The sequence below is a fragment of the Sander lucioperca genome, chromosome 23, assembly GCF_008315115.2.
Source record: "Sander lucioperca isolate FBNREF2018 chromosome 23, SLUC_FBN_1.2, whole genome shotgun sequence".
In the NCBI taxonomy this organism is placed as follows: Eukaryota; Metazoa; Chordata; class Actinopteri; order Perciformes; family Percidae; genus Sander; species Sander lucioperca.
The window spans coordinates 17,459,353-17,485,979 of NC_050195.1; the positions used below are offsets into that span (position 1 = coordinate 17,459,353).

Genomic DNA, 26,627 nt, shown 5'->3' on the forward strand with positions numbered 1-26,627 from the left:
TGAACCAACAATTTCAACCTCATTGTTGTGCTAAATGAAAAACCTGGAAATCACCAAAGTAGGATTCTTCCTCTGGGGTGCCATAACAATCAATCCAATAGTTGTTGGGATGTTTCAGTTTGGATTAATGTGGTGCACTGAGTAGATGCAGCGAGCATGGTTGACACTTTTAGGTACACTATGAGCTCTTCAAGATATGATGGTGCCTGACCATTAAGAGCTTTGTAGGTCAGGAAAAGGATTTTTAATTCAATCCTGGATTTTACAGGAAGCCAATGCAGAGAAGCTATTACAGGAGAAATGTGATCTCTTTTACTAGTTCTTGTCAGTACACGTGCTGCAGAATCAACTGGAAAGTCTTAAGGGACTTGCGCAATCGGAATTACAATAGTCCATCCTCGAAGTAACAAATACATGGACTAGTTTTCCTGCATTGTTTTGAGACAGGATGTGCCTAATGTATGTGACAAAATAATGATGTACGTAAAAAAAAAAAAGTTTATTTTATGTGGGCAATTAAGGATACATCATGATCAAAGACCATGATCAAAACACAGAAAGTCCTCAAAGTGGTGCTGGAGGCCAGGACAATGGCAGCCAGAGTAGCTATGTCTTTAATTAATGAGCTTTAGAGGTGTTTGGGGCCAAGTACAATAACTTCAGTGTGTCTGAGTTAAGCATCAGGAAATTGCAGGTCATCCAGGATTTTATGTCCTTAATGCATGCTTGAAGTTTAATTAACTGAAAGGTTTCATCTAGCTTGATCGATAGAAATATAACTGGGTATCATCTGCATAACAGTGAAAGTTAATAGAGTGATTCCTAATAATATTGACTCGAGGAAGCATATATAAGGTGAATAGTATTGGTCCAAGCAGCGAGCCTTGTGGAACACCATGGCTAACTTTACCTTGCATGGAGGATTCATCATTAACATGAACAAACTGAAATCAATCTGATAAATAGGACTTAAACCATCTTAAAATAAGACAAGTCCTTTCTCTGAAGCAATTAGCAGGTCATTTGTAATTTTCAGCGGTGCCGTCTCTGTGCTATGATGCTCTCTAAATCCTGATTGATTGGAAACTGCCGTTTTGGAAACTAATGGGGATCCAAAAGAATAATAAAGAATAAACACTGTTTATTGTCTTTCCTTTACCTAATTTCTCCTTTGTGTTTCAATAATAATACTAATAATAATAATAATAATAATAATGTACCTGTGTCATTCTACTCCTGTTCTTGTTTTAGTTTTTGTAAAGCATGTACAAAAACAAATATCTTTTGTTCAGATTGATTTTGAGGACTTAGGTAAATGTGATCTCATTGAATGTTTTGTAAAGATGAAGTGGAACAACATGTAAGAGTTACAGCGACCACACACAGGCTTCTCCTCACTATAAACCCTGCCATATTTTACATTAAGTATTAGCAGTCTCCTCAACAGCAATCAGTAAGAACAATAGCTTTATGTCTTCTCCTGCCATCTGAAATTATAGCAGATAGGTTGGGAGGTGTAATCAAAGGCAGATGGCCTCGTAAAGTCAACAAGCAGCTTCATCTGAGGTCTGGCCCATATTGTTCTGGGATCAAACACCCCTCTACGCTACACTACAGGCTGCTTTCACCGTCAATCATTCAGGATCAAGTAGTTGCAGGGGATTAACCAACACTGTGGAGCTCCAAATGTACACACACAGACATACACATCACTAACAAGCAGCTGAACAAGTAAAGAACCATGCATCCACTGCAAACGAACACAATACAGACACACTCACAGCATTTGCTTAGATTGACAAATAATCGTTGTTACTAAAAATGTGCAAAGCACCAATGCCTCTACTGCTAAATTGCATATAGCTCAGATTGCCAAATACTGTAGCCTCCAGAACGCTGATCCAGTCTTGCTGGTTTTTTTGTACATTTTCATATTGTATATTACCTCTTGAGAATAACGGAGCAATCACTCAGAAAAACACGAAGAACAAAAATAAAGAAAAGAGGTTCAACAGGAGGTGTCAAATGTGGGATCTCTGAACAACAAAATTGAGGAGTTAACAGCGAGACTGTCCCACTAAACAAACTTCAAACTGTGATCTGCCTAACGGAGACATGGCAAAGCCAGAAGCAACAATCTCCGTAGATTGATATACAATTATAGGTGCAGACAGAGATAAGCACCTGTCAAATAAATTGATTAGTGGGTGGCCTTGCACATTTGCGATGATTTGCACTGAAATATCAGCTGACAGCAACAGATACTAACTAATTTAACTAGAGAATGCAATTTCTGAAGAATGCTGGATGCTAAAAAAAAATAGCTATACTGAATTGCAGGCTTGAATGTAGTCAGACATTCTGAACATGTCACTGGCAAAAACAACAATTTATGTTCACGTTAGACATAATAATAGAAATTATTATTATACAATTAATAATAGAAAAATAGGGTACAGGTTGAAAAATGCCAAAAATGCCCTTTAAATTGTGTATAGGTTTCAGCTCACAGCAGTTTTATTTGTTATCTATTTGCTGCATGTACTGTATATACATCAAAACATGATGATATAGGTGGTTATTGTAAATTGCATAATATTGGTTGTATATAATGTTTAGTTTTCTTTATAGATACCCAATACTTTCTAATACATACAGTTGTTTTTGCATCTTTGCTACAAAGAGCACTATGCCTTACTTGACGGATGTTTAGATATAGTGTCTTTTTAGGAGAATATTAACTGCTACTAAAACAGTTAACATTAAGGCATTATGAAGAATGTTGATACATACAGTACGTGGGTTCTGAATAAAATGTGGCATAGGAATCAATTTAGGTAAGAATTGCAATGATCAATTCCACAATGTAGTGTAGCAATGATCCAAATGTATGTGGTCAATCAAATTACATCTAGACATGAACCAAAAAAATATCTGTCTCATATTGGTCCACACACACACACACACACACACACACACACACACTCTCTGGCCCAGCCATGTGGCCATCGATCGTCTGTCTGTGCCCTGTGATGAGATTCCCAGATAAAGCAGCTTGTGAAGAGGCAACAGATTGACGCTGACCTCTCCCTCTTCAACACCAGCAATAACTGCTGCTACTTCCAAGCACAATAAAACATGTCTGTTAGCCCTATATGGCCAGATTTTAACTGCTGCAATTTGAAGCTATGGCACTACATGTGACATGATGATTTGTAACATGACAACATTGATGCAATGTGACAGGCCAATCATGTGCAATAAATATCATGGCTGAAGTGGTGTTACCAGGTCTCAGTACTTGCCAGACACTACAGAACTATATGTAATTTTGCAGGGTTAACATTTGCATTTCCATTATAGTGTCTATGTTATTATTTTTTCCCCATGTTCATATGCAGGCAATGTTAAACTGAAAAGTTTGTTAAAACAAATAAATTGAACCACCTATTTCTAAAATGTTTATTCTTTCAAAACATCAGAAAAAGAAAAATGGCTAAAAAAATAATAAATAAACCTGAAGTTATAATTGTAAAGACGATGAGTGCCAGGAGGTGAATTTTTTTTTTTGGTTTATCAACTAATGGATCGTGAAGCTTTATTTGGAATCAATCAGAGTCTACGACTACGCCAAGATTTCTGGCTATGTCCATTGTTTTTACAGTCGTGTCTTTTAATCGTTCCTCTTTGGCTCCAAAAACAACTACCTTTGTTTTGGAGATTTTGGCACATATAATAGTTGATTTGTTCATTGCACTCTCAGTATTGGACCATAGTGCCCTGGTGAAATCAAATGTAAATGTGTGTCGTCTGATTAATTATTGTAACTTATTTTGTTGTCTTCCATAATCTGAGCCAGTGGAAGCATGTAGATGTTAGACAGAATATGCCCCAGAATGGAGCCTGCAGCATGTCATATTTGTCCACTCAGATGTGTAATTACCTATAGACACAAAGTGGTCCCTTTTTTCACAAAGTAGTCCCATTAAGTAGGATTCAAACCAATTAGTACTGTGCCAGAAAGTCCAACCCAGTTTTCTAGTCTAGTACTATGTTGTGGTCAACCGTGACAAATGCAGAATGGAGATCAAGTAATACTAAGACTGACATTTTGCCGCTGTCTGTATTTAAATGGATGTCATTGGAGACCTTAACAAGAGCAGTCAATGTTGTGTGGTGTGGTCGAGAACCTGACTTGAAGACATCAAAACAGTTGTTTATTGACAAGAAGCTGTTAAGCTTTTGGAAAAAAACAGCCTTTTCAATGATTTTAATTAAGGATTGAAGGTTCAATATGGGCCAATAATTGCACATTAGTGACATGTCTAGATTATTCTTTAAGATTATTTTTTGGGCCTTTCAGGACAGCTGAAGACAGGAAAAGGGAGACAGAGGGGGAATGACAAGCAGCAAAAGGCGCTGCGGTATGGACAGAGGGGTACACGCCCAACAGGTGAGCTACCAGTGCGCCCCAGATTGTTCATTTTTTATAGTGGCTTGATGACGGCAGTTTTTTAGAGCCTGTGGGAAGATACCAGAAAGAAGAGACGTGTTTACAATCTGTAGAAGATCTGAGGCCAATCTGTACTACCTGCTTTGGCACATGGTTTAGTCTTGCAGCATATTTTAGAGTGATTTAGTTTTTTGCAATTATGGCATTGTTGTCCAAGGGCATGACCCTTTAATGACACTGAACCAGAATGAACTAGTGCATGTTCATTGGCATTGTCATATATGCAAATATCAAGTACGGTGGCTCATAATGACTAAAAAGGATAATCATTTACAAAATGATCTATAGGGTCAATGGCTCAAAGTGTTTCATCAACTATACGACAAGAAAAAGGTTGGAGGGTGCAGCATGGCTTACATACATTTGGTCACATCCCATTGTTTTCAATTGTAAGAATTGATTTGATTCTTAACCAAACATTATTATTGACACTCATCTCTGTTTGAAGGATCCTAAACTTAGAGCAACTTGCTCATATATTTTGTTTGTGTTTGCTTGGTCTAACCACCAATTTAACTATTAAAGCAGAAAATTAGGAATTAAGAATTTGTCTCCTGATCAACTCTGCAAGCTGAAACCCTTTCTGTCTCTCTCCTTCTGTCCCTCCTTTCTGTCTCCATCCAATCTTACAGATCTAATTTGGTAGCTTCAGACTTTCTTATGACTTTATTAAAGGACTTTTTTAGACCACTTTTCTTTAACTCTGAGTGGTTCCACTGCACAGGCTTGGGCCGCTGTAAATGAGAGGACTTGATATCATATCAAAACCAATGAAGGCGGACCCTGAATAGCAGCAGTCTCCTCCTCTCTACTCATCTCGTCTGCTGTCGTTCATCAAGCCTCTAAAATAAGCAGCGGGAAGACATAATAGGACCTTGATGTCACTCACTGGTCGAGCCTTTTAAAGGATGTGCTGTTCTTCAAACCCTCTGGTTTTATAAATATTAAGATAAGAAGCAGGTGAGTGATGACTAACAGAAAGTTGTTTGAGCAATTGTACTGCATGCTAAACTCCCAATTCTGTGTGGAGTGAGGAAATAGGATTTGGGTACAGTTTTATTTTCAATATTTGGATAATTTTCTATTGTGCCTCAAGGCTTTTTGTCAGGTTTAGAGTAAATGAACAGTGACACAGAGAATCATCTTAATTTAAGGATGGATGATTGATGTTGTGTTGTACAGAAATAATGAATGAAGCTAAAAATATAGAAATAAAACAAAGCTAACCTTAAACACGATGACTCCATTTAACTAAATTTCTAGTTTTTTCCTTTTTTATTGCGCAAAACCTATTTAGATGGGGAGGGGGTTGAATCTTACATTTCACTATACAAACGCCCCTCCTCAGTGTAATAATTTATTTGGACTCTCCACTCCACAACTGCAATACCGTCCCCCCAAAATAGTTATAGTTGTGACAGCATTGTTGAAATGATTTTCATTATGAATAACTAAAGAGGCCAAGCACGAATTATTTAAGATGGTGTACCCTCATTTAAACCTTAAGGATACCCTGTGAAGTCTTGAGCATCTAGTAGTGCCATAGCACACCCAGACACATAGCAAGGTGGCAGCAAAGGTAAGAAAAAAAGAAAACTACAATCTGATAAACAATGCATGATTCAAAATGTTTTAAGCATTTGTTCTGTTTTCACAATAGCACACATTGTGCACATTAGAAATGTAATTAGCATTTACCAAATTGATGGCACACATAACAAAATGGTGAATATTCCAGCCACTCTATGTCTGTATAAAAAGGAACTGTAGTAAAAGGTTATGACAGCCATCATGGCCAGAACCTGCTCTGTGGCTGCTGATGGACTTGAGAACTGCAATATATTTGCCCCATACATGGACTCTAAAAACAGATCAGGAACATGTACAGATAGACCCCAGGTGGTGCTCAAGCACCTGCCCTTTTGGTCTGACTAGATAAGTGCCCTTTCTGCAAGACATGTTTTTGGACCATGGCATCAATTCTCAATTAAAAAAGTGTTCTAATGCCGACAACTGTATTTGAGTTCTAATTCTCCACACTGTACATTAGCATGTTTCTATACTGACGGAGTTAGGTGAGAATTTCTAATAGTATGTATCTGTTATTTGCTAATGTATCTACTGTCAGCTTCCTGACTCATTTAAAAAAAAAAAACAGAAACATTTGGTTTGTTTTTAGATAAAACGGGCGGCCACCCTGAACTGCAGGCTGCAGAGTGTGTTTACCCCTGCAATTTGTTATTATTTCAAAAAAGATTATGGAATCTAAAAACGTAAAACATTTAGGTAAACATTTGGACGTGTAATTTCTAAGTCAAGGGTTAGGGTTAGTACAGTCAAGTACAAACTTGTAGTCTTCAGCTCAAACCAACACTGACTCACTGACATCACTTGAGGGCATTTATCAGAAAGGCCAATGGGTAAAATGTACCCGCCTTGCATTTTAAATGCTATTAAATTATTATCAGACGCAGCGCCAGCCGATTTTGCCGGGGCTTCAGCCCCGAATGTTGAATGTAGCCCCGAATGGGTAACACTTTACAATAAGGGTGCATTAATTAGCATTACTTAATGCATTAATAAGCATTAATTCACCGTTAATTAAGGTTTCTTTTAAACAGTTATTAACTATGCTTATTTTTGTTCATGTTAACTAAGGTATTAATTAATGCATTATTTACTATTATTTAATGCCTTAACTAACTGTTAATCTCAGTTAACTAAGGTGTCTGTTTTACCATTAGTTAATGCAGTAACAAGCCGTGACTAACTGTTAAAAACAGTTAATTAAGGTGTCTATTATATCATTAGTAAATGCAATATTAAGCCTTGACTAACAGTTAACTAAGGCGTCTATTTTGCAATTAGTTAATGCAGTAATAAGCCTTGACTAACTGTTAATAATAGTTAACTAAGGTGTCCATTTTGCAATTAGTTAATGCAGTAATAAGCCTTGACTAACTGTTAATAATAGTTAACTAAGGTGTATATTTCACCATAAGTTTCACATAAGTTTAACAAATGGTAAATAGATGCCTTAGTTAACTGTTAGTAACAGTTTGTCCAGGCTTTTTACTATATTAACTAATAGTAATATAGACACCTTAGTTAACGATTAACTGTTAGTCAAGGCTTAATATTGCATTTACTAATGCTATAAAACAGTGGTTCCCAACCTTTTTTCCTTGGCGCCCCCCCTACTTATGTCTAAGAAAAGCTGAGCCCCCCCCTCCCGAAACCGAAGTTGAGGTAACTCTCGAGATAGAGCCTTACTTTCTTTTTTGATACAGAGGAGTTATCAGCACTTTTACGTTTCTCCGCCATGTTTCATTCATAAAATAGTTATGCCGTGGCGGGATGATAACAGCTAGCAGCTGACCTGATGACAGCAAGGGTCACAGGTTAAAGGTCCCAGAGGTTTGGCCTACTAAGTAGCCTGCCTACAATTTTAAGCGAGAACAAAAATATATAGTTTTTATACAGATTTTTGTATACATTATATATTCTAGTGTATTATCATAATTTGTTTAACATGTGCACATTTTTTTTTACCTCAACCTTAAACCAGATAAAGACTTGCGCGACTGTGATCTTTGCCACCCCCCTGAGGGGTCCCCGGACCCCAGGTTGGGAACCACTGCTATAAAAGACACCTTAATTAACTGTTGTTAACAGTTAGTCAAGGCTTCTTACTGCATTAAATAATGGTAAAATAGACACCTTAGCTAACTGAGATTAACAGTTAGTTAAGGCATTCGGTAATGGTAAATAATGCATCAATTAATACCTTAGTTAACATGAACAAAAATAAGCATTGTTAATAAGTGTTTAATAGACACCTTAATTAATGGTTAATTCATGCTTTTTAATGCATTAAGTAATGCTAATTAATGCATTAAGTAATGCTAATTAATGTACCCTTATTGTAAAGTGTTACCCCCAAATGTATTTTGAAAAGTTGACTGACAAATATGAAACCAGACGTCGCTTAGTGTCCACTCTTGCGGTAAAAAGCTGTGCAGCTTCAGGTTTATAATGGACTGCTGTCGACATACTGCAGCAGATGTGTTGCGTTTGTGCTCCATGTATTTCTGCCGTAGTTTCGGTTTTCCACCTCCGATGTAGAGCAGCGTACAGCCACTTCCCTAAACTTTGTCTCATTCAGAGACCAGAGTCCCAAATGGGGCTCTGTGTCTGTCAGAAGGTCTGAGATCTACCGTATCAGCAGATCAATCACGTAATGCACAGCAGACTAGGGTGCAGGTAGATTATTTTCTGAAATATAGTGACTTTATTCACAAACTTTATTTTTCACAAAATATCACGACTCCTCCGAACCTCAGAGAACACAGATGGGATGAGTTATATTTTGAATGTGTACAAAGTTTTGGACATGAGCAGAATCTTGCTCAAACATCTGAAATATTACAGTCCAGGGGTTTATTAATAAATTAAAATGAATAATGTATTATTGAGGTGAATAATTGTCATATGCACATTTAAGTGGGTTACTTCCCCAACAAAAGATGCAAAAGAGGAGGGAAGAGTAAATTATGCCTAGGCTACATGTGTGCTGACTCAGATATAATTAGAAAAGTCGATCCAAAGGAGAATAAATAGATGAAAGCAATACAGAATGCCTGAGAGCCTTACTGCAATATATTCCATTATGTTTTTATATTTGGGTTGTAATCTGTTTCCCTTTACATAAAGATATTTCCAGCATATTGATTCATGAGAAAAAAGGTAGAAATAGGTGCATAAAAATTCACCAGAATGCAGGAAATGAAGTGTTCAATGCTCAAAATTTTAGGGGGTGGACCCCCAGACCACCCGCATCATAAGTCACCATATAGATCTAGAAACAAAACCTTGGCCTTTGGGTTGCCAGGCCAGTTATGATTAGGCCAAATGTTGGTGCCATCTAACTAACATCTACAAACTGGCCAGCTAAAAGGAACATGTACTGTCTAACAAGCTGGGCAAGCCAATTGCCGTTTTGCATTGCATTCAGTTTATTTAAATGGGTCCAGGCTAAGCCCCGAACCTCCTCAAGTCCTGGAAATGCCCCTGATTATTTTTACTAAATGTTATTATAAAACCCCTTCATCTCTTAGTTCATGACTTTTTCTAACATGGGTTTATTAATCATCTAGTGAGTATAGGGGGTGTGGTATGAAAATATGATCATTTATACATAAAACATAATTTATGTCATTTTTACCCCCTTATAGAAAACGCTGTATATTGCTACGCTAGCAACGCTTTTGTTTACACGTCTAACAAATTTATCGGGAAGAGATCAATGACCCGTCATTTTCATTGGACACGGAATCTTTTTTTGAGGACGAGGAGCACCTGCCTCGTCTGTATCATCACAGCGGCCCTCAGACGCTGACGGGACAAGGGCCCACAGTCAAGCGCTAACGTTACACATCCTTCTAGTTAGACATAACTCAGGTAGCAGTGTCTAGCTAACGTTAGCTTACTGCACTAGCTAAACTAATTTTAAATATTTATATTCTTAAGTGTCAGCTCAACATCTGTGTGTGTGTGTTCGATCTGTAACAAAAGAGCGTAAAGCCCATAAACTGACTTTTAAATAGTGACTTTCAAGTATTACTTAATTTAATGTTAAATAAACAAATTAACTGCTTCAAGAAATGATATATTTGCGAGTGCTGACGCTGTTGCGGCAACGGGTACAAATTCTAGAAGTAAATGGAATGCAAGCAGTTCTAGTGTTAACTCAACAAGACCTTTGGTAATTCATCAGTGTGGGCTGAAAATTATGCACATGGCAAGTCAGTCGCTTGCTATCGTTTGTGGAAAACCTGTTGTCGTACACACAGAGAAAATAACTAGAAATCAATGACAGACTGAATAAAGGAGAAGAAACAAAATGGCCATTCAGACTGAATATTAAGTTGTCAAACCAAAAGACCACTGAAAGGTAGCTTTCTGGTGGCCAATGTGCCATGTACTCATCCATTCATCCACTTCTTTTCAACTTACTGTGAGGCTCTGCTACCATATCTCCAATGCTCTCACATTCTTCTTCGTTCCTCCAAAACTCCTTCCATGTAGTCTGCCAAGAGTAGGTTTTCCCCTCTTCCTGGCAGGTTGCCTGATGCTTCAAGACTATGACCTACTGCCACTTTTAAACAAATTCTCCATTTCCTGGTAGATTGGATGAGTCTGGAAGCAGAAGCGCACACAGAGGGAGACAGAAAGGGGGTGAGACAATTAGGCAACGAAGGAAAGTTACCCACCCCCTCCACTCCTTTTCCTTCTCCCGCTCAGTTTCTCGGGGATCATCAAGGCACAGTGTGGCAACATTTTAGGGCTGGCTGCTTATCGGAAAGCTGTCCGCCCACATAGATACAGCACTTCCTTAACTTCTACCACACACTGGATGAGAAAGTAGCTGACTGCAGCTTCCCCCATACTTTACCCAATCTGAGGCCTGAGCAACAAACAAAGCCTCAACCTGAATGCTTTACTTATAGTTGCTCAGGAAAGTCCATTACTCACAAAGTATTGACATATGTGGGTGTTGAAAATGCACTGGTAAGGGTGTTAGTACGCTGATTAGTAACTGACATGAACACACTAAAAGAAAGAACTAATACCTCCCACCTTAAAAGGTCCAGTGGGTCGGATTTAGGGACATTCGAGGCAGACAAATCTATGGTAAGTTCAATTTAACTTCCCATTCTTAGTAGTATTGAAGATGTTTTAGGTCAAAAAAGTAGCTACTTTAGGGCGCAGAATAAAACCTTTAAAGCCATCTCAACACTGATATTAACTATTAGCTTAAAAACATTATATTGGCCTATCGTTAAAATAGTTTTTTTTAAACGATTAGTTTTATCAGCCTGTCATGTATTTTTAGTAGGGCTGTCAAACGATTACTTTTTTTTTTTTTAAATCGCGATTAATCGATGATTTTCTATAGTTAATCGCAATTAATCGCATATTTTATCACGATTAAAATTCTATTATTTTGCATTTCAGAACTGTCTTTAAGTACATATTAACAATGGAAAGCAATTCGTACCAGTGTATCTTGATTGGGAATCAAATTAATGCATGGAAAGTTACTTTATGAACTTTACTTTAAGATTTATTTGTTATTTATTTACTGTAAACAAAAGAAAAATGTGTGAATCTGTCATTATTGCACAATTCCAGTACCAAAGTACAAATCAAGTACCTAACTAAAAAAACAAAAAATCCCTATCCTCACCAGAGTCAATATAGTGTTTAGTAACTCCTAAATCATTTTGATTACTCACTGACGTCCAGTGATCACCGGTTAATGAGACAGCGTTTGCAGCACCTTGCAGCTGTTCCAGTTTGGCTACTTTCTCCATGTCGTACAGGCTGTGTATGCGTGAAACTACTGTCTCCCTCGAGAAACCAGACAGGTCAGAACAAGCCAACCGTAGTACGTCTTTAAGACCCGAGTCCTCTACGATGCTGACAGGTCTGCAGTTAGTTGCCACCCGTTTCGCAAGAGCGGTAGTAATTTTTTGGGATTTGGTTTTATCCACAGGTCGGCAAGTAGCACTCTCCAAAATACTGCTTTGCCTGGGTGGGTAGCATGCTAATGGGTAGCATCAACTTGAGTCACGTTAATTAGCTCGTAGGTGGTAGCTCAAGGTTGACGTGCTTTGGTGATATTTTAATTCGGATTTACACAATGTGCATATGGCTTTCGACTTGTCTACTGAGCCGTCCGGGAGTTTTGGAAAATAAAAAGCGCCATTCAGAACTGTGTTGCTGCTGTCTTTCTCCATCATGCCTGCAGCCTGCAGCAGGAGGAAGTATTGCAGCTTGATGATAAGTAACGGTGCAGCAGAGGGTCAAAATAGTAGCCTGTTAGGCACGACGCGAAGCCGAGTGAAGTTTAAAATAAATTAATAAATGCCGGCATGAGATTAAAAAAAAATGAATGCTTTATGCTCGACCCTTAATCGCTTCGCGATTAACGCGTTAATGCTGACAGTCCTAATTGTTAGCATTATAGCATTCACTCAGATGCTTGTTTGCCTTTGCTTTTTTCCCCACTGGAAAAGGCTGAAGGTAGGCTACAGGACTAGGAACAGCACCCATTTTAAGATGAAGTTAATTACCATAAATTAAGAAAAACCTGTGCAGGGTTTCCTCCACCTCTCAGCTCTTTTTTATTCCCCTTCAGTTAACTCTGCTACAAACAACCAACACAATTCCAGAAAACATGTAGCCTTTTACAATCAGGATACACAGCTCAAGAGTTAAGCAAAATCATTTTTATTTAAAAGAACAAAAATAAAACTCTTCTCCACGCCAGCCAGGATGTTCTGATACACACAGAGAGAGAAAAGTGTTAACCATGTGTAGTTCATATATGGTCAGAGACAGTTTAGAAGCGAGACGCCCGGCTCAGAGTAACTTCCTGTCTCAGTAACTTCCTGTCTGTGTCCACAACTCTTTAGGAGACTAGCAGCAGGTCCTGAGTGGATGGATTCCAACGGGAGAAGTGAACGTGAACACATGAGCAATTATTTCGCCCCGTAGTCACCAAAGTAAATATTGGAGCCATTCTTCACAAGCCACATATCTCCAGAACATTTTGACACTACAATGGAATTTTTCAGACGGACACATCAGGAGAATTGTTTTCTCTTCTTTGCCCGTTTGTCTCAGGAACAAACTCTCTCCAGATCAGGCAACACAGAGAAGCTAACGTCAACTAATGTTCACAATGCCCTGACAAAACTAATGTCCCTACTGCTAAATATGACTTAACTGTAAATATCTAATGTTGGCAAAAGAAAATGAATTATACAAACAATTCATCCACCCACACAACATTAACTACACTTTCAAACGAGGCCACTCCCATTTAGGAGACAGGAAGTGAGGAGGGTTTCATACTGTTAGTGCAGCGTGTGATGTGCCAACTTTAGTTCAAAGAAAATCTTTGATAGAGCTACAGTTGTGGTAATAAAATCTGATCATGATCACTGACCAGCTGAGTTCTTCTCCCACCACCAGCAGCTCCACCTTCATCCTGAAACAGAAAATTCAAATATTTACAGCCCAAACCATTTCTGTATATAAGCTCCAGCTGTGGAGCCTGTCTGGCACTTACCCAGGATCTGAGGGCTCTATACTCTATCCCCTTTTGGGGGGAGATTTGTGGCACAACACCGTTAGTCAGATTAAGTTTCTGGGAATCATGCTATGCATGTAATCCTGCAAAGGCTATTTTAAATATATATTTTGTTTCAAATAACATAACACTAGTCAAATCAGACAGCTGCTCTCTGTGACCAAGAAAGTCTTCATACTGGCTTCCTGTCTCTCAGAGAGTTGGTTTCTAAATACTACTGTTGGTTAAAGCACTGAACAGTTTATTTCTGATCTGCTGCTACATTCTGAACCCTCCAGACCTCTCGGGTGGACTGGGTCAGCTCTGCTTTCCGTCCACAGAGTCAGAACTAAATATGGAGAAGCAGGGTTCAGTTTTTTATGCTCTACATAGTATTTGGAACTAAGTCCCAGAAAACTGCAGGTCCACTGCAACTCACTTCTTTAAATAAAGGCTGAACGCTTTTGTTTGATGCTGCTTTTTTAATGAAATTGTTAATTTCGTACACTGCACTGTAACTTTTATTCTCGGATTTGATCCTTTTTTATATATTTAACTGTTTTTAACAGCTCTTTAATGTTTTATGTAAAGCACTTTGAGTTGCCTTGTGGCTGTAATGGGCTATACAAATAAAACTGCCTCGACTAGTGTGTTGGGGTTAGTAACTAGGTTTATCACAAGAGCGGGAGGGAGGGAGACATACAGACAGACACCAAGAAGAGACTTTCACTAATTTGTTTATTTTGCAGATGGCAACCATTTTAATTATAATTTCTGATCGTCTTTGTCAGGTGTTGCTTCTAAAGCCTCCTCCTGTCTTTCAGTTGTTGCTTGTGAGATCTTTACTGCCACAAACCACACACACACAGCGGTATAATGCTCCACTTCCTCTGAGACAAGCTATATCATATGCTGCAGTAACAAAGACACAAATACAACTCAAACTAAAATGGAGCAAAGTTCAAGGAAGCATCTGCACAAAAAAAAAACAAAACAAAAAAAAAAAAAAACTTTTATTCACACACATGACAATAAATACATTTTACAGCTCCAAAACATCTATTTTTAGTCCCGTGTGAAACGCTGCCCTGTCAAGCCTCGGACATGAAGTTATCCGTGTAAAAGTTAACAAACTGCTTTTGTTTTCTTAGTATAATATGACATCTGTAACTTCCAACTTAACAATGTTCAGAGTGTTAAAGTTCTGTTTTCCAACACAGTTTTGAGATTAAAAGTGACTCACCATCATAGTTCTGTTGTCGAAGTGGTCTGGAGGAAAATGCAGGCCTTTTATCAAATCTGAACAGCCACACAGGTGTTTTCAGGTGATCTGGCTGATTGTGTGGGTGTGGTTACACTGATTGATTGACTTCCTACGCCTCCTGTTAGGGCGGGTTAAATGTGCATTACCGCCACCAACTGGACTGGAGTGTGAATGAGAGCTGAATGCAGAAATTCTCTTCTCTTTCCTGCCAATTAGGATGTTGATTGACATTGTATGACGGAGAATATTGTTGCAGTAGATGAGCAGTTTTTACATCACATCCCCCTCGGTGACTAGGAATCACATTTTCACCTGTTGATCCTGATATTTCTGAGGCCACTGCCGCCATTTTGTAACAGCAGAAACTTCTGCTCACGTTCTCCACTTCTGTATTGTGATTGTAACAATGGCAGATCCCATTTCATTTTCATCATTCATTTGCCACTGCCATCAAATCCATTTGTCCTTTTGTCTCAGTGCCATCTAAAGGTGAAACCTTTCCCAAATAGAAATGATAGATGGTGTGACCTCAGCTTCCTTCTTCCATTTGGTCTGAGGTGACAGGAGAGCTGCTATATCTTCCTGCCTCTACTTGGTTGCAATGAAGGGGAGAGAGGGATTTTATGTCTCTCACAACACAGAGATACCCTGATGGGGCACTGTACTCTTCATATTTTATTGAAGCCATCATCTGAGTTGAGTAAACATATTAGAGTCTACATTATTAATTCCAATTTCTCTTGGACTCTATTTGTTCACTCCTAACCCTGTATAACTGAGGTCAAATACTCATTCTATAGCAAGCATTGCCACCATACTCCCTCTCACTAGATAGAGAGAGAGAGAGAGAGAGAGAGAGAGAGAGAGAGAGAGAGAATACAACATGAACTTGGAGAAAATAATGTCAGCGCTGTAGATGCAGCAAGATATATGACTGCATTTCACAGCCTGACAGACAGCCAGCACAACAACACACATCAACCGTAGTTCATCTCCTCACAGCTCCCTCTGCTTTCACAAGAGGAGCTCCAGAGAAAGTACCAGGCCTCATCATCCGAGGACAGTGTTCTCCATGCTCAGTTAGCCAACATGAAGTAGGATGCTGAGAACAGAGAGGAGCCTCACCGAGCAACACCTGACTGACCAACGCTCAGCACTCCTCACAATGAAACCTACACAGACAGATCACTGTTGGACAGGTGAGACCGAGATGCACTTTCTCTTATAATGTAAAACATTCAATGAAAGAAGGAACACGTTCAACACTGTAATCTCAGATCTCAAAGAGCTGAATGATCTCTCAAATTTAAAAATACTGCTGGGAGACGGAGACAGGGCATATCTTGCTGCTTATATGTGTCAACGTGGCACAACCTGAGGGACAGTGAATGACCGACAGACACACACACACACACACACACACACACACACACACACACACACACACACACATACACACACACACACACACACACACACACACACATCCGCATTTGATTCATCATATAAGAAGTAGAATATGTTTCCTAAATGTATTTCTAATAAGAAATAAGATGTGTGTGTGTGTGTGTGTGTGTGTGTGTGTCTGTGTGTCTGTCTGTGCTGAATCATTCACTGTGATATTTCCTGTGCCTGTATGATTGTGTCCCTTGATGGTGTAGATAATCCCTCCCCACCTCCTCAGTTCTTTTAAAAGGGTCTCTACACCAGCTCTCTGTTGTGAGCCCCAAATGAATCACTCACAATTAATGACTCTGTGTGCCAGGAGAGTCTGCAACCCTCAGCCACCGCCCGCCGGGCCTTGTCTAACTGCGGTGGGTCTAATGTCTCACAGTGATCTACCATGTCCTACTCAGAGGGGGGCGGTGTTTGCCCCAGTCAGCTGGGACACTGCCACCCCCTCCCTGCCCCTGCTGTTCTGCTGCCAGATCTGTGTGTTAAGACGAGATAACAGATGATAGCCTGGCTGATGCAGCAGCCGACGCCTGCTGGGAATGGCTGCTGTTTGGTGGACTAATTCAAATGGCCTTCTTCGATTCTCAGTTTAATCATGGTTTTTACAATAGAAGTGTCCTTACATCAAAGTTAAAAATACACATAATAATTGGTGTGTACTCATGCAGAGTTGTGTGGTTCATGTAGTTACACTCCACACAGGTACAGAAGTATGAGGAATACAGGAGGGACCCAAACGGACATGGTCGTGGTGTTTTTTTATTGTAGAGGCGGATGTGGATGGCAGGAAATGGGAATCAGGTGGCAGCAGGGAAGAATAGAGATAATGGAGGAATGAGGGGGCTAGCTTGCATGCTAGCAGGTAGCTGCAGGAAGGCAGGGAGACAAGCAGGCGGGTGATGATCCTGAGATGCATCTTTGTGTTTCGTTAGCCACACGAAACACATACATAATAAATCAGTAGAGATATAATTAAGTTGGCTTGGAACCGAACTGGTTGAAACAACAATCTGGTAAGGAATAGTCAAAGAGCCGGGGTAGAAAACCTGCTAGCCGATAAGAGGCAGGTGAGACTGGGAGAGAAGGTGAGCTGACTGCAGACAGGTGTGCATGATGAGCAGAGCCGGGAGCCAGGAGAAAGAGGAAGGGAGACCACACCCACACCTACACACCCTCAAACAAAGTATAAACAGAGAGAGATGGACAGAGGTGCACTGGTGAACAGAGGGAAGGGGAAACACTAGGAAATATAAGGACACTTCTATATAAGGAAAATAGGACACTTTGCCATGTTATGGGTGTGGCCTAAGCATGGCATAGTACGTCTATAAGTGATGCTTGTTCTACCATTTCCTTTTTTCTTAGCCCACTAGCGCTTTTGGTCACAACATCACAAACAAAAACACTACAATTTGTTAAATGAGACAGATTTGGTTCTCATATAGCTCTTGGGAAGTTTGTACTATAATATGAGAATGTACACTTAACTTATCTCCGCTGTGAACTGAGTTTATAACTAATTTCAGCATCTGCTGCCGTTGAGCAAGGCACTTTTGCACCAAACTACTTCATATTCAGTAGCTACTGTACCAGTAGCAGTGTCTAGCTGCAGTGCTTGTGCTGTTGTGTGTTTGTGTGTGTGGATAAGATTATTTTTTTCTCATGGGGAAACTCAGTCAGAGGTTCAAAAATAATAGGATACAGCAAATGAAAAAAAAGAATATGATGAATGATAATTATGAATTGATCACAGTATCATGAGGGTGTGCAGAATAAGAGCAGCAAAACATAAATCCAAATAGCAAAACTTGAGATTTATACAGTAAGAGTAAAATTATCATGTCAAGATCTTTTTGAATGTATGCATATGTGCATTTTGTCCCAAGCTGTTCATATAAAGCTAAACCCAGTGTGGGCAGTCCTGATGCTTACAAACTCTAGCCAAGAGGGAGAGGAAAAATAAAACATTTATTCTTTTATGTCTGAATCCTCCAACAAAAATACATTGAAATGAAAAATAAGGATAGAACAGGGGAAGAAAAAAAAAACTACCAGCACCTCGGAGCAAGAGAGATCTGTGGTCTGTGCATGTGCTTTGAATACTAAACGCAGGCCGCAGTAACGATGGTCAGAGCAAAGGGGGGCACACACACACAACACACATGCACACATGGAGGGATGTGTATACCCCAAGTGCACCTACACGCACATATGCCTTGGAGAGACACATGTTCATTACCTAGAAGGTATGACCTGAGAATCTGAGGTCAGCATCCATCCCATCATGCATCATGCAAGTGAAACTATCGATGTCTACCTAATTAGACCCCTAGCTGTCCGTCCCATTTAAAAAATTCTGTGGTCTATGGTTCATTTATTTTTCATTCGTTTCCAACAGCAGCTTCTCTCATTTATTGAAATAAAATTAGGTGTAAAAACAACATTGTTAGACTCACAATGGACAGTTTAAAAACAGAATCAAAATCAATGCAGCACAAACAGAGATATCGTTTTTTTTATTTCACATATTCTTATTGGGTGGTTTGTGGCTCAGAAGTAGAGTAGTCCCCCCACAACCACAAGATTGGCGGTTCAATCCCATAGACTGAGTTCTAATGTTTCAGGACGATGGCGAGAGACAAACACAAACTGGGGGCACGTTCAATCTCAAAGCGGTGTGCACCATTTTGCTACGGTTTCTTGGTTTAATGTGTTTCCTTGGAACGATGTGCAACTGCTTTGAGATATGTTTTTTTGTCGTTTGGTGGGTGTGCCTCTCATTTATTGGCTATGTCATAGGTGATATCAAATCAGCAGAGATGTGTATGTAAACTTGTGGTAATAAAAAGGCACAGCGCTTGTGCACACAACAGTGTGTTTAACGCACCCCTGTTTCAGTTAAAATCAAAGTTTTAGTACGTTTTTGTCGGGGCTGAACGTGAAGAGAGACAGACAAACTGTTTTAATGTTTCAGGACCATGGAGAGAGACAGACAGACTGTGTTTGACTGTTTCAGAACCATGGAGAGAGACAGACTGGGTTTGAATGTTTCAGGACCATAGCGAGAGAGAGACAGACTGGTTACAATGTTTCAGGACCATGGAGAGAGACAAAAAGACAGACTGGGTTTGAATGTTTTAGAACCATGGAGAGAGATAGACAGACAGACTGTGTTTAAATGTTTCCGGACCATGCAGAGAGACAGGCAGACAGACAGGGGCCACGTTCAGCCCTGACAAAAAATAGCAACACAGGTTTATTAAATTGAAACGGGGGTGCGTTGAACACCCTGTTGTGTGCACAAGCACACAGCCTTTTTTGAATGTTACAGGACCATGGAGAGAGACAGACAGACAGACTGGGTTTGTATTTTTCAGGACCATGCAGAGAGACAGACAGACTGGGTTCTAATGTTTCAGCACCATGGAGAGAGACAGACAGACAGACTGGGTTTGAATGTGTCAGGACCATGGAGAGAGACAGACAGACAGACTGGGTTTGAATGTGTCAGGACCATGGAGAGAGACAGACAGACAGACTGGGTTTGAATGTGTCAGGACCATGGAGAGAGACAGACAGACAGACTGGGTTTGAATGTGTCAGGACCCTGGACAGAAACACTCAGACTGGGTTCAAATGTTTCAGGACCATGGACAGAGACAGACAGACGGACAGACAGACAGAGAGACAGAATGGGTTCGAATGTTTTAGTAACATGGATAGAGACAGACATAGTGGGTTTGAATGTTTCAGCAGAAACAGAGAGACAGACACGGGCCACGTTCAGGCCCTACAAAACGTAGCATCATGTATTTTTAAACTGAAACGGGGGTGCGTTGAACACATTGTTTTGTGCGCATGCGCTCTGCATTTTTTTTATGTTTCAGGACCATGGAGAGAAACAAGCAGAATATGTTTAAATGTTTCAGGACCATGGAGAGAGACAGACAGACAGACCAGGTTCTAATGTTTTAGGACCATGGACATAGACAGAAAAAGCAGGACTCCTATTCTGCACTAAAAAGACTGAAACTTTGGTGATTTGAGTACCGCAGACTGATGAAGCCTCATATTAGCCCTGTTCAGCTTGGTTCTCCTGTTTTCAACTGTTAGCCTGTTTCTATGTCAGTGCACTGAGAGCAACAAGCCAGAGTCAAAGTCCTTGTATGTGAACACATATTTGGCCAATAAAGCTGATTCTGATGTCCATCCAGGCCCAAGAGCAGCTATTGTGTCAGTCCATTTTCATAGATCGTAGATCACTCGAAAGTTGCAGACAGGAGACATGGATTCAATGAATATCAGTGTGTAGTCAGACAATTATTTCCCTCAACAAACAGATTTTTTGAAGCATGTTAATTATTAAGTGAGCAAATTAGCTCTTAGTGTGAAAGTGTTTTAAAGCAAAACAGAACTTTAAAATGGAAGAATACATCAGACTGTGGGTTAAGGACTCAATATCTGCAAGAGCGTAATTAATGGATTATTTGGTACATCTGTCTTTCACTGGTCCAGCCTGTGTGAATAATCATCAGAATGGAGATGCACTGCATATCCTCCCAAGCAAAAAAGCTGCTTCCTAAGAATTACTGCAACATCTTGCCCAAAGCCTTGCCTTCCTCCCTGTCTCATCGGAGCATACTTCCACCCCCGCTGCTGATATTTCTGCCTGAGACTCAAACACACAGCAGTTATTTATTTCTTTTTGGAGATTCATTGCTTGTTGCTGGCGTACTTTGAATGCTTGGTGTGGGCTTAATAAATTCAGACTCTCTTCTCCCGCCTACTTTCACAGCCCCAACCCCAGCTAGTCTAAATATATTGTCTCTCTGTCTGTCTGTGTCTGTCTGTCTGTCTGTGTGTGTGTGTGTGTGTGTGTGTGTGTGTGTGTGTGTGTGTGTGTGTGTGTGTGTGTGTGTGTGTGTGTGTGTGTGTGTGTGTGTTTGAAGACTAACACAGCCCATACTAAGATCATTTAATCAAACACACACAAACACACTCTCCTCTCTCCTGCTGTGCAGAGGTTTCTCTTAACGTTGCTGTTTGATTCACCTACTATTCTACTGCCTCACTAACATGGACACAGAAATCTCTGGTTATTTCACTTGAGACACACTTCCACCTTCCCTTTTTCTTTTCCTTCTCACACTTCTCTCTCTCCTCCTAACCATCATTACGGTCAAATGAGAAAGACAGCTCAGCTCCAACATACCAACGTGAAAAAAATTCTCAGCTGAAAGATTCTAGCCTGTAAATATTATGCGCCTCAGGTAAATATGACTAGAAAAATAATTCACCTTCATGGTCAGATTGTTTCAGGTTTCAAGTTCTTTATTGTCAGGTGCACAGCGGTTACAGAGAAGCAACGTTGGCAATGACCATCTTAGATCTCAAACTCCCTCCAACAATGCTCATTATATATTATAAAAAAACATAGTAAAAGACATAATAGTGCAGTTATGCAGTATGAGAAGGCTTGCATAAAAAAGGTTTATATATAGTATTTTATTCATATATTATTATGTAATTACCTAATAAAATATGAATAAAATACTATATATAAACCTTTTTTATGCAAGCCTTCTCATAAATGTAAATGTGTAAAGTGTTTTTAATCTTGCTTTACTCTGTAGCACTTTGGGATTGGTTTTAATGATACAAAATGCTCTGCAAAAACATGTGCTAATTGCTAATTATTATTTATTAGCAAGATGTGAAGTTAGGAAAAATAAGGTGTAACAATCTGGGAACTTAAAATAAAAAAAATAAAACAATTAGAAATTAAAGAAATATATATTCTTAGGTTTGGGGTAATCACAACTTAACTACTTAAAGAGGGAAGGATGTGGGGGGAGGATTGTGAGGAACATAATGAAGGCCGATGTTACTGTGTAGTCTGTAAGGAAGTACAGAGTACATCATGGTACTTGTAGTGTTAGGTGGGAATGACTATTAGAACCCAAATGCAGACAGTACTTAGAGCCAGGAGAGTAAATGATAACAAGGTGTATTAGAATGTACTCAAGTATGCAAAGTCCAGATTTCCAGGGGGAAGATCTGAAGTAATCCGAGAAGGAGCGGGGCGGAGCAGGCTGGTGGCGGGATCCTGGGAATGGGATTTCTGAGGGAGCCCAAAATGGGACCTTGGCAGGAGTGGAGTGGTGGCAGGAGTCAGGTCCAAATAGCAAGCTAATGACTAAAGAAACAGGACATAGGGCTATAGAAGTAACTAGCAAAAAGTGGCTGGAACGAGACTAACTGTGGAAGTTTTGTCCACGATCTGACGCTGAGTGGAAGAAGAACCGGGTATATGAAGCAGAGGTTGATTGTGGCTGATGAAAAGCAGCTGGACACCTGACTCCCGCACACCTGGCTCCAACCCCTGCAAATAAGACACAAAGAGAGAAAACAGAGCACTACTACACAGAGGCAGCGGGCCTGACATAGATTCAAGATTCAAAATCCTTTATTAATCCCACAATGGGGAAATTCACATAGTATAGGGCACTTTAGAAGGTGGTACAGGTGTGTACAGATTGACACTGTTGGTAACGGGTGCTGTACATTTCTGTTACAATAAGAAAAGAAAAGAAACGTTTCTTATGATGAGGTTAGGGTAAGATCTATAGTAAATACAGCTGAACTGAAGTGTTGGGCAGCTTTCTGTCCCGGTGTATCTGTCATGAACACCAAACATGTAAAGGACACCAACACTGCAGTCTTACATATCACATGTAAACATGATACAACGAGCTTTAGGTCATGTAAGGACTTTGTAACTTTGTAAGGTACCCATGATGTGTGGAATTCAGATTGCTGAAGCTGTCAGTGAGTCGTCTCTGAAGGACTCCCTTCATGGCCAGCATGGAGAGGGGGAATGAATACAGCGTCCAATCGCTCTTTCAACAAAGGGCACATTTGTAGTTGCAATATTAAGATCCTTATATCCTATCCTTTAAGACTGAATTCATTTACTTTCAGCTGTTGTATTACATTCATTGCAGAGTGGAGTTGAGCAGAGAAATTCAAAATGGATTTGTGTGGTTCATCTGAAGGCTACGGAACACTCAGTACAACTAAAGAAAAATAATATTTATAAGAAATACGGTGGACAAAAATCATCATTTTAGTCTAGCTTCCATATCTCGCTGTACTTTGTGTATGTATTTTGGTTTATTTAAAGACAAATGAGAGAGAGAAAGAAGCTGTGGGAGAGATATCTGCAGGCTGCCCATGTTGCCTGTGACATTTTGGCTGTGTTCCATGTGTGTGTGTGTGTGTGTGAAATATTCATATTGTGAATTGTCACAGGTCAAAAGAGAAAGCTATTCCTTAGCCCGAGGCAAAGTGTCCATCCTCTCCTGATAAGCCCACAGCCCGCTGCCGTCATTTGTTGAGGATGAGTTTCTTCAGTTCCTGGCAGATAGAGCAACATTTACCAGATAGGAAGGTTACCTCACGCCTTGCTTGTTTGTGTCTTCTTGGAGAGATGTGACTTTGTTTGTCCACATGTGTTTTTGTGTGTGTGTGTGTGTGTGTGTGTGTGTGTGTGTGTGTGTGTGTGTGTGTGTGTGTGATGTTCAGGTCAGATGGCATGTATTCTGCAAAAGGTCTCTGTCCACCTCCAGCAGCCTTATGAAAACCCCAATAACTGCACATGCACACAGATCATGTGTCCAGCTCCAAATTACTTTTAAATACACCTCATTCATGCTTTAATTTCTCCTGTGAATTAGTATTAAGGCTACATTTAAGAGTAACACTAACACTCTCCTCTTTGATTAGTCTTATAGTTAGGGCTGGTTCAGGTTTGCCTTGGAGCAGCTGTTATGCTGTTATAGTTTTAGACTGCCGGGGGACTTCCTATGACACACTGAGCTCCTCTCTCCTCTCTCTCTCTCCATCTGTGTGCATTCATGTCCCATTAATGCATGTTACTAACCTTTCTTCTTTCCCGGATTCCTTGTGCTCCCCGCACCAAGTTTTTCCTCACCACTGTCGCACCAAATGCTTGCTCTTGGGGGGAATTGTTGGGTCTGTAAATTATAGTGTGGTCTAGACCTACTCTATCTGTAAAGAGTCTTGAGATAACTCCTGTTAGGAAACCGTTAAGGGTAATGAATCAATTGAGAAGTAGGTTCATTTTCTCATAGACTTCTATAGAAACAGACTTCTTTTTGGAGCCAGTGGAGTCTCCCCCTGCTGGACATTAGATGGAATGCAGCTTTAAGGAGCTTCAGTTTTTTCACTCCTAAATAAGCCAACAGCAGAACTCTGCAATGCCAGGTCAGTAGACCAGCTGCAAATATATACTTGCAGAGGTTTGTGGGCGTGCACATCAGAGTGCAAAGATCCCACAATACTCTCAGATACAGCTCCACCTACAAACATTACGAAACATCTTCCTATCGACGTGAAGAAGCAGCAATCCACCACGTTTCTAACAGCAAACCCAAGGGAACTCATTTCAGCCAAAGCTCATGACATGGTGAGGGTTTGAACATGGATCCAATGTAAGTTGAGAGTTTTGCCTTCAGACTCGGCTCTTGTTTCACCACAAACAAGCCCTGCTGATCTCACGCTCCATCTCACCTTCACTACTGAGCAAGACCCCAAGATATTTAATATTTAATATATAAAATTTCAAAGTCCTTCACTTGGGGCAGTGACTCATTCCCAATTCAGCAAGAGAGAATGAAAATAAAAAATAGGAAACAAGAAGCAAAAATTGAAAGTAAATTGAACAATTGAGAAAAAGCCATGACAGTACTGGCCACACAGTTTGATTGACAGGGTATGGGAGCTGGCAGTGATAAGTGAAGCCCTCTATTTGACTTTGTCAGATTCTCTTCATCTGTCAGCACTCATCCTGCTTTCGTTTCTAAGGTCTACTCCTCCCATTTACCCCGTCAGCTCAGCCATTCATGCATCTATATGGTGTATTAATGAATGCCTCCATCCATCTTATCCTTCTATTGATTCCTAAAGACAGACATGAAACATAACAACAAGTCTTTTAGTCATTTAGTGACAGAGTGAAAGAGAGAGAATCAATGAAAAATAATCGTGGATCCACTTCCTCCTGGACTGTAAGTGGGAACAAATCCATTTCCGTATTTTCTGGCATATCGATAATGTCACAATGTCGGATTTCCATATTATTATATTCTTATAACATGGCCAGAGCTTCAAATAATGATGTAAACGTATTTCAGAGATATGCCCTTGAGCAAAACCTTAGATTTCCCACAGTTCTAAACGCACCGCTTTTAAAGTTTTTTGTTTTTTTTTCGCTCTCAGCTCCGTGTCAGGTAACTCGAAGCTGGGTTTCTATGATTGGTCATCTGCTTCAGGCTGGCTAGTGAAGCGTTTTTTTAGGCTAACGTTACTGCAGTGTTTACATTGTCGCAAGTACTGTAGCTACATGCTAACGCCAGATAAGCTGTAATCTTGGCTGCTAATACTGTTAATTTCTCCCTATTTTCCACAGCTTTGGAGCCACCGCTTCAAAGGAACGATCATCTTTAGTTTTTAAGCGAGTGCGTGGGACCACCAATAATCCTTAGTCAGAAGACCTGAGGGACCTGTTAGTAGTGTACGGATGGAGCAGGTCAGAGATATAAACAGGTGCCTGACCATGCAAAGCTTTATAAGTCAGAACAAGAACTTTAAATTGGATCCTGAACTTGATCGGAAGCCAATGTAATGAGTATAAAAATAGGACCTGCTGGACCTGGTGCAGCTCCTGGTGAGTTCTGGACCAGTTGTAGAAGGTCCTGGGATGACTTGCTAAGACAGGTGAAAATGGAGTTGCAGTAATCAAGCCGGGATGATATAAAACCATGTATGATCATCTCAAGCTCAGAATGCAAAACAACAGCTCTAAATGAAGGTCCCCAGTGTCCCTTTAGTTGACTTTCAGGTTTTAACTAGTCCCTTTCCGTATAAACATTTCTCACTTGATAACAAATGGACTGTGCAGGTCCATGTTTTTGGCTGACATTATTTTCCATAGCAATACATTGTACCTCAGAGACACAGCGGCAGTTGACAGGGCTAATCACTGAACCACTGTGCTGCCTCCAGTCAGTTCTGAGTTCTGTCAGAATGAAAGAGGTCAAAGCTTCAAGTCTATTATGGAACAATGCAACCCCATTTTGTCGGACCATCTGCATTGTCTGCTTCTCTTTTCTTCAGCAGCGCAGTGACAGAGGGGGCGGGGATGGCGCTTACAGACAGACAGACAGACAGATTGA

General features: G+C 40.0%; 2 long non-coding RNA genes across 2 annotated transcripts; both read right to left on the reverse strand.

The window, feature by feature from the left end:
- Positions 1 to 988: 988 nt before the first annotated feature.
- LOC118494400 lies at positions 989 to 26,349 on the reverse strand. Its single transcript, XR_004896533.1, has 3 exons — positions 26,339 to 26,349; positions 25,236 to 25,240; positions 989 to 1,086 (listed from the first exon to the last, which is right to left on the reverse strand). It is a non-coding gene; the product is annotated as an uncharacterized LOC118494400 (long non-coding RNA).
- On the reverse strand, positions 10,562 to 14,973 carry LOC118494401. The gene is made up of 3 exons (XR_004896534.1): positions 14,896 to 14,973; positions 13,530 to 13,571; positions 10,562 to 10,711 (listed from the first exon to the last, which is right to left on the reverse strand). It is a non-coding gene; the product is annotated as an uncharacterized LOC118494401 (long non-coding RNA).
- Positions 26,350 to 26,627: the final 278 nt, after the last annotated feature.